The sequence below is a fragment of the Passer montanus genome, unplaced genomic scaffold (assembly GCF_014805655.1).
Source record: "Passer montanus isolate IOZ18808 unplaced genomic scaffold, ASM1480565v1 scaffold18, whole genome shotgun sequence".
In the NCBI taxonomy this organism is placed as follows: domain Eukaryota; kingdom Metazoa; phylum Chordata; class Aves; order Passeriformes; family Passeridae; genus Passer; species Passer montanus.
The window spans coordinates 1387501-1393500 of record NW_024365381.1 but is presented as its reverse complement, the minus strand read 5'-3'; the positions used below and the strand labels follow the sequence as shown (position 1 = coordinate 1393500).

The 6000-nt window shown below is 39.8% G+C and overlaps 1 protein-coding gene across 5 annotated transcripts in view; it reads left to right on the top strand.

The window, feature by feature from the left end:
• Positions 1–2682: 2682 nt before the first annotated feature.
• NUBPL (nucleotide binding protein like) overlaps positions 2683–6000 on the top strand; it is a 77596-nt gene continuing 74278 nt past the window's right edge. The window contains exon 1 of one of the 5 annotated variants that reach the window (XM_039705311.1): positions 2683–2827. The gene's annotated coding sequence lies outside the window, so the exon portion shown is untranslated. The remainder of the gene's footprint in view (positions 2828–6000) is intronic. The other 4 variants (XM_039705304.1, XM_039705306.1, XM_039705305.1 and 1 more) reach the window with 4 other exon arrangements.

Genomic DNA, 6000 nt, shown 5'->3' with positions numbered 1-6000 from the left:
CAGTATCAATTTGCATTAAAATTAAATATTGCATCTTTCATTTTGTTACACTTTTGAAGTCTGAAGTGGAATTTTCTGAAAGATGCTGATATTACCTGTAGTTTCCATCAAGACTCATGTCTGGCAGTAAAATTTTTGTTAATTTTTGGTTGCATTTTCCTAGACTCATATTTTATCAGTGTATGTTGTGTTGCATGTTGTGCAATAATATACCAGTCAAACAACATAGAACAATATTTTCAAATGCTAAAATGTAAATGGGAAGCCAAGAGCAATTGTGAGAAGTGTACAATCCATAAAATTGTCTTCACAATTAGTTGAGATAGAAACACTACCCAGTGAAACTGCAGAGTATTCCACTGAAGTCAAGGCATTTTGAAAATGTCTGCTGTATTGCTGAGCAAACTGATTCCCTTTCTAATGGCCAAATACAACAATTCATACTCACATTCAATACAACCTACTGCCATATTAGCTACCCTGCTAACAGGGTAGTTAACAAAATAGTGCTTGAATAAATTATTAAAACTAAAAATATTGTGGATTGTTAGCTCAGTTTTAGTTTGTGCTAGATCAGCTTTACAAAACCCCACAAAAATATTTCCATATTATTGTTGTCGGTGTTGGAGCTATTCTCAAGATGAAGTGTATTGTACATTTTCACCATGTTCTTTTCCCTGTAAAGGCTTTGAAGTGACCCACATCTCTAGTGTGTGCCTAGCCATGATCCCACAGTACCGACTCCATTGATGTGACGTGCACGGTATCTTGCACTTTAACACTGCCCCCAACTGCTCCGGGTAGGAAAAACAATTATGCAAGTTTCCTGCAATGCAAAGGTAACATGATTTCCAGAGGCAGTGAAAAAAAGCCCTGGACTCCACATCACAGGTTCAAAATGCAGTGGCTTGTTAGTTTTCAGTATTCTTTTTCAGTTTGGTTTGACAGTAGGGTAAATTATTGGGAAATGATTTGACTTCTTCAGGTGTCTGTGGACATGCAAAATACAGCTGTCTGTAGAGATGCAAAATTGCTCGTGTGTACATCAAAAATGTAGGCTGAATGAGAATCACTTCAAGAATAGGGAAAAAAATTATTTTCAACATTGTAATTTATGTGTTGTAGCTGAGCACTGGAACATGCCTTTGGCTTGCTTGATTAGAACTTTTAATAATATAATTTAAAATGAAACATTTAAAATAGTGAAAATTCTGCTCACTGTGAGAGGAAATGTTTATTATAATAACACTTTAAACTGATGTAAAATCCTCTGATCCATTACATAGTATGACAGACACCAACAAAAGACTGTCTACACTGTGTTTTATATTTGCAAACTAATGACCTGAAATTGCTAAGATCTGAATTATTTCTATAATATCACTTAGCTGAATAAGGACTATTCAAGGAATTTTATGAGCAAATCATGTCAAACCAATCTAATTTCCTTCCACAAGATAGTTACCAGGCTTGTAGGTGGGAGAGAAGCGAGAGATGATGTGTGTCTTAAAGCTTTAAGCAAACCTCACATGACATAAGGAACAGAAATGGGTTTTGATGAACTTCTACTGAGTGAGGGTAAACTGGATGATCAAAACTAGCACCAGAACAATGTTCAGTGCCAAACAATAGGACAAGAGGCAATGGGCAGAAACTGATGGAAAAGGAAGTTCCACCTGTACTTGAGGAAGAACAACTTTATTGTGCAGGTGACCTAGTACTGTAACAGATTGCTAAGAGAGGCTGTGGAGTCTCCCTCACTGAAATATTTAAGAATCATCTGGATGCAATCTTGTGCCATGTGCTCAGAATGACCCTGTTTGGGCAAGGAGGTTGGACCAGATGATCCATGGTGGTGGCTATCCAACTTGACTAATTCTGTGATTCTGTGCTTTAGTATTACTAAAAAAACCCAACGAACCCCCCCCCCCCAAAAAAAGCAAATCAAAATAAGCAAAAAACCGACCAAACAGGTGGCATCTGCCTCGGCTACAGGTCTCTGATCTTCTACATAATGATGCAAAGGAGGAAATGGGATATATTTATTATATTTGTAGAGGACACAAACCAAGACGGAACCGACCTCTTTCCCAACCATTTTGCGAGCAGAGATGAGAATTCAGAAGGCACCGACAAGCCGATGGAGCACAGCAGAGAGAGCCAGAACGAGCCTCTGCGGGGACAGTTGCGGCATAATGAGGAATTAGCCCGAGGCAGTTTGCAATGCGTGCGGTCACTCGGTGCTGATCGCTTGGCCCCAGTTTCCTTACAGACAGCGGCAGGGATCTGCTTTCCGGGCTGCTGCTTCCCAGCGCCGCTGCCCGGCGCGCTGGGCGGGAGGACGCGGATCGGTTTCCTTACAGACAGCGCCAGGGAACTGCTTTCCGGGCTGCTGCTGCCCGGCGCGCTGGGCGGGAGGACGCGGATCGCTTCATGCCGATCGCTTCCCTCAGCGCCGCAAGCCGCGCGCTGCCCCGGGGCTGCCGGGCCCAGCCAGCGCCAACCCCGCCGGCGCGCAGCGGGCGGGAAGTAGCCTCCCTTTGGGAGAGCCATGTGCAGAATGTTTTTAAACAAGTGGTGAAAATTTCTCAGTGTGCGTGTAGTTCCCCTCCTGTCAGCTTTCTCTGCGAGAACTGCGGGTTGGTGCACATGCATTCACTTGCTTTTTGGTTTTGGTAGTCCTCAAGCTCTGGGGATGAGGCTCTGAGGGACAAACGTGCTCGGATCCTGTCACGAGGGCTGCCAAAGCAGAGGCCCATAGAAGGAGTTAAGCAGGTGGTGGTTGTGGCTTCTGGAAAAGGGGGAGTTGGAAAATCAACAACAGCAGGTAAGATTTCTTTATTTTTTTAATAATTTCCTTTGCACATTTTCTAGTATTTTGCAGGGAATATTTAGGTGCTTGTGTCATTACCATGTGATTGGGTTCTATAACACTGCCCTTCACCTATGACAAGTCCTGTTGCAGCCATTGAGAATCTACTTGGATACAGAAATCTTGGCTTTAACTTAGGTGTGAGTTTAGTTTTGAATCATATTTTTGTAATAGTGCAGCACTGCCCTGAGACATCGGGGCATCTTAAGAGCTGATGTAGGCTGAGGTGAAAGGGATCACATGCTAGTGCACAGTTCTTCCTTCTCACGCTTACATGTGCTTACAGTGCCTTTCTTTGTAGAGGATACTGATATTTAGAAAGTTTCCAGATCAGGACTCTGTTCAATTTTCTCAACTACTTATGTGGGTGTTTTATAAAGAAAAAGTGAAACGGTACTTATAAACCATACAAATTGATCAGAGCTTTGTGAAGTACCTTGAACTCTTCTCTCAACTCTACCATTAGGTTTTGAATTAATTTTTCGCTCATTTTTTCTCTACCACGTGTTCCTAGATGGTAGAATGAGATAGTACATGGGTTAGTAGTACTGCAGAAATGGACTTGAACTTAAACAGATGACAGAATGAAAGAAAAATATTTGTTGTGCCAACGTGCAAAAAAACATTTGTTGTGCCTTCTTACAGTGGTTGAGGGAAGAATATCTGGTATCATTGAGTTGGACTTCTGCAAAACATTTGGCACTGTCCTGCATGATGCCCTTGTCTCTGATCTGGAGAGACCAGGAGTTGATGGATGGACCACTTGGTTATGAGGAATCGGCTGGATGGCTGCACTGTGTCCCAGTCTGGGTCCTCCAGCATAAGGAGGACCTGTGAGCGTGTGTCCTACAAGTACCACAAAGATGATCAGAGGGCTGGGGCACCTGCTGTGGAGACAGGCTGAGAGAGTTGGGATTGTTTAGCCTGGAGAAGAGAAGGCTTTGGGGAGACTCTTGGCCTTCTAGGAATTAAAGGGGGCTTACAGAAGGGAAAAAGTGTGACTTTTTTATGTGTGCAGAAAGGACAAGGGTGAGTAGTTCTAAACCAGAAGTGGAGAGATGTAGATTAGCTGCTAGGATGAAATTCTGTACCGTGGTGGTGGTGAAGCACTGGAACAGATTGCCCAGACAGGGAGTGGTTGTCCCATGCCTGGAAGTATTCAAGGCCAGGTTAGATGGGATGTCAGACAACCTTGTCTAGGGGAAGATGTCCCTGTCCATAGCAGGCTTTGGAGCTGGGTCATCCTTAGGGTCGCTTCCATCCCAAGCCATCCTATGATGCTATGACACTGAAAGTAAGCTTCTTGGAAAAGATGTCTGTGTTTTTTACACATTTAAACACATTTAAACATTTTACACATTTAAACACATTACACTTTAAACACATTTAAAAATGTGTTTAAAGATCTCTTTCTTAGCGTCTAGACTGGAGAAGAGTCATCCTTTAGTTGAAGGATGTCTGCTGTTCGTCTCCATGTGTTGTGAATAACACATGGATGTAGCTCTTAATGTATAGTTTTGGTGTTTGTATTTCACCCATGCTTGAAACAGACTAATTGTCTAATTATTTCAAGAACAGACTAATATGATATCTGTACTAAAAGTAACTGTTCTTAAAAAAAAGGGGTTTTTTCTATTTAGCTATTGTCTATCCTATACATAGGATACACCTACCTGTACAAAGACAAAGTTAAAACAGTTAAAACTGGTGTTTCTTAACCATCAAAAGGTAATATCATTATAACACATAGACTGGTTGTTGCAGGTTACTAAAAATACCAAATACCTGTTTATCAATTGGCAGTTTACAAAATGAACATAATTTGAAAAGCAAATTCAGATTATTGTCCTCATGTCTGCAAACAAATACCTGAATTTAAGTTCTTGTGACTGGTATCTGTGTGCAATTTCTACATAAAATTTAACACATGTATAAATAATACTTAGAGCTGTGAGTTCATTCCTGTGCATTTAAAAATAAAAATAATCAGGCATTAAGTAAGATAGTAGAAATGTAAATGAAGCATTTACATGTAACTCTAATGGACAGCCTTTTTGAATGAATGTTTTAATACGTAATATTGAGAAGGAAATATATATTCTTGTTGACTACAATGATGATAAATTTTGTCATTCAAATGAACATGGCATTGAATGTCAGATAAGTTGTATAAACAAAAGGATTGCATGGCATCATTACTGAATTATGTACTTAAAGTTACATTCTTACTTGAGGTTTATGGGGGACATGTTTGGTGACGCATTTTGAGAGCAGGAATTGAAAAGGGAGGCTAGTAAGCACCTCTAATTCCTAAAGCACCACAGGAAATATCATCAGTCTTGTGTGTATGTCAGGCCTGTCAGGGCTTTTTTTTGTTTGTTTTCTCCAGTATAGTTGTGTTTCAGTTGCTCTGGATCTCCATTTCAGGAAGAGAGTGTCTGCATTCTGGTCAAGTTTGTCATGGTCATTCCCTAACCTGTTGCGTAACTCATTCTGTTTGTTGCATATGGCTTTCATGTTGTAGTCTCTGTTGCTTCCAGTGCATTTTTGTCTTGTGGAATAATTAGAATGATTAGAAAATATTATATTACTGGAACAGTATTTGTCAATGCGTATTTAAATACTGTGATTGTTTTTTGTTGTTTCCATTTTCTATACCAAAACTTCTAGGAGGTCTCCCAAATAACTGACGCTGGTGTGCTATTAAAGATACCATTTGCACCTGCTATTTAGTTATGAGAGTTAAGTACTGATGGAAATGTAAAAGCTTTAAACAAATGGTCTTTTTAGTTGCTTCATCTCTCTTTGGTGTTTTTTTTTTGTTTTTTTTTTTAGTTACGGACGCTTTCAGGTTGATTAGTTGCTTCATCTCTCTTTGGGTTTTTTTTTTTTTTTTTTTTTTTGGTTTTTTTTTTTTTTTTTTTTAGTTACGGACGCTTTCAGGTTGATGTGACTTTGTTTTCTGACATAAAAATCAAGTGAAAAGCATGCATCTCCCCTTCTTCCAGAAAACATTTCTATTCAATATATGACAAGAAATCAAAAAAAGGGATATGATCATCTTTTTGGTCACTTGTTTTAATAGTTTGTGTCAATGCTTACCTAATTTCTAGTGTTATGAAAGTTCA